At 42.2% G+C, this 12,448-nt stretch overlaps 1 protein-coding gene across 1 annotated transcript in view; it reads left to right on the top strand.

Moving 5' to 3' along the window:
* The window catches only part of thsd7aa (thrombospondin, type I, domain containing 7Aa), a 118,751-nt gene that overhangs the window by 26,570 nt on the left and 79,733 nt on the right, over window positions 1–12,448 (top strand). The gene's annotated exons all lie outside the window — the stretch shown is intronic.

Genomic DNA, 12,448 nt, shown 5'->3' with positions numbered 1-12,448 from the left:
GTGAGGGTTTTTCCTGCATTAAAATGAGGTGGTGGTGGTGCCTGATCCTTTAACTCCTGGTTCTGTTATAGCTCTATCAGGCCCAGGGAGATTTTAAGCTGGAGTCACATTAAGTTACAAGTTCATGTCTGCAATGAACAGGAACAGGTGGCATTGCTTAGACATACTATGGGTACTGAAAGAGCTCGGTGTCTGTCTGCATTCTGTTGAAGGTGCAGGTATCAGACGCATTGTGGAGGAAAAAGAATCACAAGGCTGAATAGTGACTCTCATTTGATTAATGCTGCATGCACATGAATGTGAATTGAATCTTGTGTTTAGACTTCACACTATTTTCTTCCGAGCGTTGACCTACATTCTGCTCTGATCCGTCTGTGGAGACACTGGTAAACTGGGTGCTGCTTCTCTGCTAACGTGCTGCTCATGCTACAATATTCCTCCAATATAGACACAGTGTCAGACCTAAGTAAGACTTCATAAATAAAACAGTATTTTGCCTTAAAGGTTGAAATATGATGATTTAATTCACGAATAGAGCAGTGAACCAATACTTCCTCACTAGATTTGGAGACTTTTCATACCACTTTACGTTTTTTGATGAGATTTACTGGATCAGACTGGAGTCTATGATTGATTGGACCAATGACCAGCATTTTGGTTTTCTTCCAATGTTACAAGACATGGGTTTTCAGTGGACAAACAGATCTCTAAACCTATATCTCAGTAGAAATAAATTCTATGGCTATGTATAATTTGACCAAGATATGAAATACATATAGATAAAAGCAAGGTCAGAGACTGCCTGTCTTACTTTGGAAAGTTTGAATAATTTAGGTAAAGGTTTGAGCACAGTAGTTTTTAAGCTACTGAGAGCAATTTCAGTAGTGGATGATAGATTAATAATATTCAGCAGAAGGTCTTCAGATTGGCCTGAGGTCTATGGAGAGCAGCTGATGGTGGTGGGTTACAGTAAGAGGCAAGCACCAGCTCAGACCATGTTTCAAGACATCTGGAAGTTTGGTAGAGGAGCATTAGTCCTCTGCTAGTTCACTAGACACTGAAGAAGAGGTGATTTTATATTGAATCCCTTCAGATGCAACCAGTAAACCAAACTTGAATGTAAAGTTGGTGATTCCAACCACAGCAAACCCAGAGCCCCCTACCTCTCCTAGTTCCATCCTTACTCCATCATCTTCAGGGAGTGTATTCTTTTTTGAGGCCAGTAGACCTGGTACCAGCTGGTTCTGACTGGTTGATGCCTTTTCATCTGAAGAGCAGATCTTGTAAAACAGACATGATACTATCTCCTCTCTGATGCTGTTTGTCCTCTACTCTGCCTCTTTCTCCTGCTCATTCAATAACAGCCAGGCTGAGGTGTCTACTCAAAGCATGGTGTTTCTTTAGAAGTCCTTGCTACTGTCTAAATATATTTAGAAATGTGTGTGTGTGCGCGTGTGTGTGTACATACAAAGAAATGCAGTGATTGTTTTTAGATTTCTACTGCAAAGGCAACTTATTCAGAGTTTACAATATCTGAGTTTTACTTTACCTCATTTATTTATTTATTGTGAATTCAAATTCACAGGAGGAACACTGAGGCCTGTCAAACTGTCTTCTTTTTATTCACTTTGTGTCACTTGGTCTCAGGGCTGTGTTAATGTTGTGATTAAAATGTGAAAATAGTCCTTCCTCTTAGTCATCGAGTCAAAGGAACAGAACAGAACAAAGGAGATATTCTTAACATCTGGGTGCTGATGGGTTCAAGTTGAGGATGTTAGGTGTGTGTGTGTGTGTGTGCGTGTGTGTGTATAATAATAAACAAAAGAGCTCATCTTTGAGGAGCAGCATGTCCTGCCTGCAACAGAAGCTTGACTAATGAGGGAGGTTGAGCTGTTGAAGGAGATGTCAGCAGGTGTCAGCAGCTGTTTGCTGTGTTGTATGTTGTACATTGTTGTCCATAGACACAGTGCAGACAGGCCTCCAGACTGGACTGGGATTGCTGCTGGTCATAAAATGCTGACCAGGTCAGAAATGACAACTTAGTAGCATCTGCTGATGTTTTGCCTCAACACAATATATAGAGCCAAACACTGCATTATAAACAAGCAGTTCTCCATAGTGAAGCCGTTTTCCATGTAGCTGCACAACACCCCAAATTAGCCATGTAATGTCCCATCCTGGGAGAGATGGCTTCGATATTTTTGACAAGCCTTATGAAAAATGCATGAATGCTGCTTCGTCTGAGCCTCTGTTGCTTCTCCATGCTTCCTCCAGGAAAACTGCAGCTGCTATGATTCTCACTATGTCCTTCGATTACAAATTAAATACTGTCTTAACACCATTTGTTCTCAGTCTTGCATTGACTACTTTTTTGCGATGGACTATAATGATTCAAAACCCAATATTTATTCATACAGTGCCAAATCACAATCTCATGATACTTAACAGAGAAAGGTCAAGGCCTCAGGGAAGAGGGGCTGGTAATGGTAGCAATCATATATTGATGTATACACATGTACACCCATATGTGAACGTGAGTGTTGAGTAGTGGCAGATGCAGGTCCTGCAGCTCCAGAGTCAGAAACACCTGCAAGAGAGAGACAGAGAGAGAGAGAGATGCAATGCCAAGACATGAGCAGTATAGGAACCCTCTTACCCAACCGGTCCTGAGGCTGAGATCACAAACCTGCCCTACTGGCACAGCCCAGAACACACCACCTCACCAATCAGACCCAACCAAATGACTAAACAGCTAAAACAAGACTTATTGGCAAACACAAACAAAAACACAGAGCAAAATGCAGTGCTATCTGGCCCTAAACCGACAGTAGCTACACCACAGCAGATTATTTGAGCATGGTGACTGATCAGCAACTAAAACAAACCCTGACAAAGTACAGACTGAGTGAACACATGTAGCCTTGCTATTGAAACAAGGAAAACCTGGCTCCCTGCAGAGCCGAGGCTGTGCTGTCACTGCAGCCTTAGTCAACCAGAAACAGAATTACACTTCCTCACCAAATGTGAAAAATATATAAATATTAGAGAAACATAATTCAAAAAAATTTGAATCAATAACAAAAGCTTATCAGATGAGGAAAAACTGCCCATCCTGCTAGGGGAAGAATCAAAGAATAATAAATTAGCAGCAGTCTATGTGTCTGCCTGCCATAGACTGAGGGACAGGGAGTGACACTCGTCAGCTGACACACATTTGTTGTTTGTTGTTTTGTTCTTTTTATACAGTGTTTGTGCATTCATTTCTACAGTAATCACAACACTATACTGTAGATGCGTTTTATTTATCCCAAACGCTTGCTTTGGCAAATGTATGTCATGCCAATAAAGCCATTTGAATTGAAAACTTTTTTAGAGTAACATAAGATTGATAGCAGTTAATAAGTGATAAATAATGATAATTTAGTGAGTCTGTGCATAAGCCACCTCCTTTGGATGAGATGTTGTACAGTCTGATGGCGGTGGGGACAAAGGATTTCCTGAACCTCTCAGTCCTGCGGCACACAGAGACAAGCCATTGGCTGCTGATGGAGCTGTTCTGCTCTGACCTTGAGCACTGAGGAGAGACAGGCTGGTATTGTCTAAGATGTTGTGCATCTTACATTGATGTGTCTCTCAGTGACGTTTGTTGAAGAGTCTGGGGGTGAATCCAGATTTTTTTTTTTTAACCAATCACAGTCACAGCTTTTTTTAAACCAGCTTGCCCAGTCTCCTTTTGTTCAGGTCAGACGTGCTTGCTGCTCCACCACACTGCAGCATAACAGTACACTGACTGGCCACCACTCACTGATAAAACATGCAGCATTTCACTGCAGATGTCAAAGGACCTGAGCCCCCTGAAGAAAAGAGAGCCAGCTCTGCTCTGTCCCCTCTGGATGGCATCTGCATTCAGGGACCAGTCCAGGTGCACACCCAGATCCATAATGTCCTCCCCTTGTATGTTGACTGGCAGAAGAGAGGGCCTAGACCAGAAGTGACACAGCCTGACATACTGCAGTCCTCCTGTCAGTTCATTCACAGTCCAGCATGTGAAGCACCTCTCTTTGAGTTTGTCTCATCACAGGGCTTGGGATGATGCAGTGGGCCTTCCTGGGGAGTGGCTTCCTTCAGACATTGGGTCTGAGTGGTTCCCTGTGGCCTCTGCAGCTGAGCATCGCTCCAGTCTACATCAGTATAGTTGCTGTCACAGTGACATGCAGTCAGAGAGGCAGGTTATAGGCAGTCCCTCACCTAGGCTGTCAGGAAAAATTAAATTATTCAGTTAATAAGTTTTAATTTTTTTTTTCCAGATAACTTTACCACAGGTATAAATGTGTCAGCTTTGGTGTTGTTGAATCTTTTTTTACACTGATTTTTTTTATAGTGAATTTCTTTGAAATGTTGAATTTTGAAAAACTGAATATTTTGAGAGATTGATTTTTTTGCAACTGAATTTATTTCAACATTGAAAAAAAATCAGACGCAAAGAAAAAATCAGTGCTAGAAATTTGATGTTTTTTAAAATTCAAAGTCTGATTTTGATGCTGAAAAAAATCTTATCTTCAAACGTCAAACCCTTTACAGTCTATGCTTCAAACTCAGATGGCACCATGGATTGTTCTTAGATCTATGGATGGCACAAAAATACTTCCATACTGCGCATGCGCAGTTTGTTCCCACGCTGCCTCTTCAACGTCATGAGCGGCACTTAGGTTCACGTTGCTTTCAAGTTTCGTGAATTGTCAACACACAGACGGGCCCCTCGCTTTTAGCGTCCAGCAGTTTAGCGGCTAATTCAACTGCAGTGATGGATAACTGTACCGGAGAGGCTCGACAACTTCATGAGCTTCATTTGAGGAATAAACGGCAGCTTTTACCTGACGGGAGACCAACGCCTGAGCTACGGTAGCTAACAGCTAGCAGGTTTGAACGTAGGCTACTCCCTCTCTCTCTTTGGCACGCGCACACACACAGCCCATATTGGTTGTTGTTACCCTTGTGGTAACACTTTACTTGACGGGTGGGTGCATAGCACGTCCTTAAGATAAGGTGTTTTGTAAGTGACAGCTTCATAAAACATTCATACATCGGATTGCATGGAATGGAATAACAAATAGGATTTTTTTTTTCTTCAAAATAAAAGCCCCCAAATTGCACCTGGAAATAAAAAAAACGAGATACCCCTACTCACCATTCTATTGCAGAAGGCCTCACAAAACAGTCACAGAAATGCACAGTGTGTTACTCAGATGTTTCATCAAAGTCCCTTTATCACACCTGGAAGTAGGCCTACTACAAACTTGTACTAAGGCTGAGTTAAAGCAGAAGTAAGTGATATATTTGTGTTAATATAAGTCTTAAATAGTTATATCTTCCGACAGCAATCACTTACATAGAGTGTTTGGTCTGAAACACGGGTCTGTCAGTCACTCTGCTCTGCTCTGAGCCGAAGAGAAAACATTTATCGTATCCTACAGTTTTTATCCAATGAGGAGAGAGAACGGCATGCAGGGCTGTGTGTGCAGCCAAGGGACGCCGTGAATGTGGCGACGTAGGGACGAGGAATGTTATGGTGCGTTCAAGGAAACTCGTATTTTTCCGACCGTGAAGTGGTACCAGTTCGATCTGGTACGAGTTCACCGGTCGGAAGTTACGAGTGGCCGTTATAGTGACTTTCACAGGTAAAACAGGTCGGAAAAACACGAGTGGGTTGCCTGAAACGCTACAAAGTCGTAAGTTGTGACTTGAAGCTGTAATTTACGATTTCAAAAGCCTGCCTGGAACGCAGCATTAGCGAAAACGACCGGACCACTTACTTCTGCTTTAAAGTCATGTATGCAGAATTGATTGTTTGCTTTGCTCAAAGTTACCCAGACACCAAAACATCCCAGTGGTAGCATCAGTTGGCATTTAGTTATGGATTCTTCTCCACCTGTATAGTAAAGTGGCATACAAAGTAACATTCATAAGCTATGATCCATTGCAATAGAAAGCTGAATAGGGGCATTTTGTTCTTGTACCTCCAGGTGCGATTATAGGGGGACGCTTGTTCGTTGTTATTCCATAGCAATGTAACCTGATGTATGAATGAGTCATGCCTCATGAAGCCATTGCGAATGCATTGAGAACACCTTATGCAAGGTCTTCTGAATGTGCTATGCACCCACCTGTCAAGTAAAGTGTTACCCTCTGATGTTGTGCTACAGCTTCCCTCCCTACATTCTTTGTTGTCCACCTTCACCTACGTGAATCTGCTCTTCAGCTGCGGTTGCACGCTGCAGCTTTTTCCTGTCTCCATCCCTGAAGGCCTACCTCTTCTGGTTTAAAGCTCTTAATGGTACTGCATGGTGAGATCAAGGGTTTGTTATTGTTTTGAAAGCAGCATCCAGTACTTGCTGTGGTGCATTAGATCATTCAGTCAAGGTCAGTGTCCTTGCTGTTGTCATTTTTCTGTGACACATTTCGATCTGCACTCACAACAGGGGCGATTCCAGAGTAAGTGGGTGGTTACAGCGCCTCAGTACACAGGATTTGTGGGAAGCTGAAGAAAAAATAGATTATGATCTGCTCTGCCAAGTGCAGATCATAAAGTGAAGCAGTACAAACCTCCGTGCGGTTTCCATACCTTCCATACTGTGCTTTATTTCTCCTTATGGTATAATCAGAATCCTGAGTGAAGCCAGTCAGGTGGGAGGGAGAGGGCTGGTTAAAGGTCACCAGGGTGCAGAGTGTGTACTTGTGAATGATGTCACATGACTACAGGCTCCACTGTGGTTGAATGTCAACAACAGTGTCTTTAAAGGTACATTGTGTAGGAATTACTCCCATCTAGCGCTGCGGTTGTAGATCGCAAGCAACTCAATCATATTTTTCATGCTGCATTCACATGAAATTGGGCAGACGGCAGACGGCAGACGGACGACAGCTACTGCATGTAACAGCATAAACAAGCCTCTATGTAAACAAGTGGTCCGTCAGCACGAGGCAAAACAATACACGTGTTGTCATGGTGATGTCGTATTGTTTACCTGACCCACGTTTTACCGGCTTTCTCTCGACTTCTGTGACTAAAATGACATCTGGTTTGTTACCGACGGCCGTCTGCCCGACTGCAGGTGAATGCAGCATCAGTGTAACGCTCCATTCCTCCTCACTGCGTTACCGTGGTGACTTTTCAGGCCTAGTCCACACGAGCCCGGGTATTTTTGAAACCGTGAACGTATGTTCCCGGTTGTATGTCCTGTCCACATGCAACCGTGCTTTTGGAACCCTGAAACCGTGGTTTTTTGAAACCGGAGTCCAGGGTGGGGTTTTCGGCCGGGGTTGGTTTCACCGGGTGCGTGTGGACACTGCAACCGTGATTGTTTTACTTGTTTACGTCATAGCTGCACACGTGCTGATGTAAACACTGCCAGCCCGCAGAGGTTGTTTGCAGCGGTTTGCAGGTGAGCTCGCAAAAATGGAGGTGACAAAGTGGATTTTTATCACTTTTTTTTAATTTATTTTTTTACATCATCTAAATGCTATTTGTATAGTTTTTCGATGAGAAAAATAGTCAGCTCCAAACTCACCCTCAATCACAGACCACAGCTGGTTTTCCACACAGCATCATTTACAGTAACAAGTGACGCTACAGATCAGCTGGGCCGCTGCCGGTGTGTTTTTAAATGACAGAACTACTACAGTAGCGCCACAGTTTCTTATTCCCCACCTTGTTTGATTGAGAGTTTTTCGGGATGATTTTCATGAATGAACAGGCAATAGCCTATGTCACTGTCAGGCCGGGTACGACGGGAGGGGGGGGGGGGGGGGTGAGTCGCATCATGCAGTGATATAAAGAGCCTATGCGGAGATGAGGAACGAGCCAAAAGCCGAAAATGTATACGTGACGTCCGCGGTCGATATAAAGTGGATATGATGTTTCATTCATACATGTTTTGACAGACAACACAACAGCCAGTGATAAAGAGTTGCAAAGCACCGACAGTCATGTGGCTCAGCAGCCAGGTGATGCACACAGCACAACAACACAGCACACAACAACACACAGCACAAGAGTCAAGACACAGCACAGCAACGTGCAGGCTGCTGCAGCAGTGCACGTCAAAGGGACATCGTCGAAAATAAAATAAATAGGCTACACATTTTTATTAAATTAATTAATATTTAATTGTTGGACTTGGAGTCTGTGAAATAAAGCTATAACACGTAGTTTTGAAATGGTTTTTGTTTACATCCATAAAATGACCAAAAATGAACACTATAAGCGGATTTCTTGATAACGAATTATTTAAACAGCATTTGTATAGAAATGATTCCTCCCAAGCCTTTTGATCCAAGCGGTTTCCACTGTATTTTGATTGGTTAAAACAGCCTTCCACATGTGCATTGCGTCACTTGGTAGCGGATTTCACGGTTGCGTGTGTACGGAGTGTTTTTATTACACCACTGGTGTGGACGCGAAGCAAAACTCCGGTTTCAAAAATACCCGGGCTCGTATGGACAAGGCCTCACAGACGCCACCTCGACCTGAGCCGACAGCTCCGTTGTCTCCGCTGAGTTTCCGTGGTTTCCTACCGTCACGCTGCCACTGAACCTAAAAACATGGCGACACGACATGGCAGCCAGCACCGAGCTTACCCGCTCCATGTAGATATGAATGATATGAACGGCAAATTCAGAGCTTACTGGAACACTTCAGTTTGTTGATGGGGGGGATTACTGATTAATGAAAAACATACTTTTGAACAAAATAATCAATTTTCATGAATAGATAACAGGAGAAGTTACACAATGTCCCTTTAAGTGCTGAAGCCAAATGGATGAAGTGGAGTTCATCAGTCATAAGAAATTAACAAGCTAATGCACCAAAGCTTGATGGTTGCTTTTCCTCCTTGGACATTGACATATTTTTTTTTATTCCTATGTTCGTCTGGCTGCTTATGATCTTTCAATCCATAGGCACCAGAATATTTGAAGTTGGACCAATGAGTGTGTGTTGTGTGCACCTGGTTGGTGGCCATGAAGAGCACTGAAAGCCTTCACCAGTGTCATCTCTGTGCTATAATAAATCTTCACTTGTTCCTATGCAATTAAAAACTAGTTTGTAGCAGGTTGCAACCCGGTCTCGTACTTGCTATTAGATAAACTGTATTCAATTTTTTATGCTAACTTAAAGGACAATTCCAGGCGAATTCAACTCAGGGGTGTATTTTCCTATCATTTTAGGTCTAAAAGAATGAATCTGCAGATTTTCAGTTTAATCGCTCCTGTTTTGCGGTAGTTGCGTCTGTCCGCGCATCGCCACGGCAGCAATGAATGGGAGTGGATGTAAGTTCCGCTGTTTAGGCTGTTTCCAGCCCTCAAAGCCGCATTTTTTTTCCACAGACAGCATCAGATGGCTACTCAAACATGCACCGAGAAGTTTATTTACTTCAAGCAAGCCGACATGTTTGTAAAAGTCGATCTAATTCAAAGTCTCCCGGAGTCTCGCGCGAGACCCAGTTGCCGTGCTCGGTGTGTTCAGGAGCAGTGGGAAAAGCTACCGTTTGTGTCATAAACACAGGAATATCAACTCTTTACTTGCTTCAAGTAAAAACAACTTCTCGGCGCATCTTTGAGTCGCCATCTGACGCTGTCTGTGGAAAAAAATGTACACTTCAAGCAAGTAAAGAGTTGATATTCCTGTGTTTATGACACAAGCGGTAGCTCCTACTGCGCCTGAATACACCAGCACTGCAACTTCGGGCTCGCGCGAGACTCCGGGAGACTTTGAATTAGATCGACTTTTACAAACATGTCGGCTTGCTTGAAGTAAATAAACTTCTCGGTGCATATTTGAGTAGCCATCTGATGCTGTCTGTGGAAAAAAAATGCGGCTTTGAGGGCTGGAAACAGCCTAAACAGCGGAACTTACATCCACTCCCATTCATTGCTGCCGTGGCGATGCGCGGACAGACGCAGCTACCGCAAAACAGTAGCAATTAAACTGAAAATCTTCAGATTCATTCTTTTAGACCTAAAATGAAAATAAACCCCTGAGTTGAATTCGCCTGGAATTGTCCTTTAAGACATACTAAAATACACAGAGACAAAAGAAAGTTGTCAAATAGTGAGATGCACTAGCTGTCTTTGTTCTGCTCTGCAGCACACGTTCTCAACCGAAGCAGAACAGGATCAGCCTGTCAGTTCTCCATATGAAACAAGTGAAGTTGATTGTAACACATTTTGTTAACAGATGACAGCATTGTGGGTAAACAATAACAGCAAGATGACAGTCAACCCACAAAGCACAATTTCCATTGAAGACTTTCACAATTAAAGAGATTCAAATTTCCTAGAAATGATGAAGCAGGTTGCTTTTATGTAATGCAGAGATGGAACAGAAGTGAGGAACAACGCCAGCGCTCCAGAGGGAGCAACACTGGAGATTTTCTCACATGTTGGAAACCTTATTTTATATTTTTTGTGATCATTTTGTTTATTTGAATTTGACATGGCCTATTTAAACACATGAACAACTCACACATTTTTCTGCCTTTGCTGAATCTTTTAAAATACGCTGTTTGTCCTTCTCTGTTGTGGGTTTTCTCCAGGGGTAAAGTGTCTTTCCATCAAGTTATTGGAATATACCGTGAGTGATATGACTAAAGCTAGAAAATCAGACTAGGATATTTTGTCAAACTACTCATTTATTTTCTAATATTACATTTTATACAACACATACTATTTTGTTAATGGATTATTTCATATTTTAATAATGCTTTTTAAATTAGATTTTTTAAATAAAGCTGAAAACAGTGAGAGACCTATTTATTTATCTTATCTTGGCTTCCTCCCACAGTCCAAACACATGCGTACTATACGTGTGAGTGTGTGTGTTGTTGGTCTTTAAATGCCAACCCTACAATACCATTGAGGGTGCACCCCTCCCTGACCCTGCACCGATAAGTAGTAAAGATAGATGGATGGATGGACAAATGAACAGTGTGCGTCCTCACTTGCAGCCACTGTGGATCGTGGCAGCCAGTGATATAAACTGGCTCTGTGACCGCAGCTCTCTCATGTCTCAGGCAGTTTCTTCCTAATTTGTATTGATCCATGCTAATGTTTCCTCTTAGGTCTCCTGCTGACAGCTTTACTGAGTGAAAGCATGAAGCGCTGCTTCATTCAGCTGTCTGCTGACATGTTATTCCCAAGTGGTAGACAGAACTCAGTCTCTTGCTCCATGGGTACTCAGTTGTAGTTTTATGCACTCTGTCCAGTTAACACCATCTGACACAGATTTGTATTGCAGTTGCATTGCAAACAATTGAATTGCAGTTGTTTGTTAAAACTAACAGCCAGTTCTTGATTCACCACTCTGAATGGATTCATTCAATAGTATGACAGACACATATGCATGTACTGTGATGGATGGTACTTTGGTTTTGACTCTAATACCTTGACAGCTGTGGAATATGAACATGGAATTTTGGGGAAAAAGTTACACAGTAGGTCCCTGGAGAAAAGCTTCCACTGGTCCAGTAAAATATAACAACATCTCAGTATTTATACCTTACTGTGCCACCTACTGTTTGACCTTTGACCTTTTTGGCTCAACAGCTATTTGAGTCCTTGAGTCTGATTGCTGCAGATGAGGTGATGTAAACAGAGACGTTCTGGAGTCAGAGCCTGTTGTATTCCCAGCTGCAGAACCCCATTGTTACTGATTGGAGGATTTGTGTGATCATATAATGCTACTGATTGCCCAGCTTCTCTCTACAGAAAACACCCCATAGTTTTGCTTCACATTTCATTGCTCTTTTTGTTTCTTTTATAATTGCAGTTGTTATCAGTGTTTTGTCCTTTTGCAACACTTTTTCCTGATATACAAACAACAACATGGAACAAGATACCCTGTGGATTATGATCTTAATTTGTATTACCTTTATCTTAGCTTTTTCTTCAAAATGCTTTATGTATGCTGTATTTTGCGGAAACTGAATAATGGATTTGAATGAATGAATACACTGCCTGTGTTCATTTTCATTCATTTATTGTTATTTAAATGTGTTGGTGTGTTTGTATCTCCCTTATAGTGACTGCTTATGGAAACAGGACATGACACATTTTACACTGATACTTGATGGTTGACCTGATTAACCTTATCCTTTGACAAAAAAACAACAAAAAAAAAACTGATGAAGCTCCACAGTGACAACTGTGAGTTTTTGTGGAACGGTGAAAAATATTGATCCTTTGCCATGAAACAGCTTGCTTTATCACCATTCTGCATTGTCCTAACTGGCATGTTATATAGTATGTGATAAAGGTCGACCACCCAATGGCAAAATTGAACATAATCTTTTATTCAGATTTAACCTTCCGGGTGGCCACTCGCCCGTTTATAGGTTTTTAATGCATAAAAGTACCACATCAGTTTATTTATAGCATCAAGACTTTTTCAACT

This window comes from Trachurus japonicus, chromosome 11, assembly GCF_045865225.1.
Source record: "Trachurus japonicus isolate A0001 chromosome 11, Traja_1.0".
In the NCBI taxonomy this organism is placed as follows: Eukaryota; Metazoa; Chordata; class Actinopteri; order Carangiformes; family Carangidae; genus Trachurus; species Trachurus japonicus.
The sequence above is the reverse complement of the archived record's forward strand: the minus strand, read 5'-3'. Positions and strand labels throughout refer to the sequence as shown.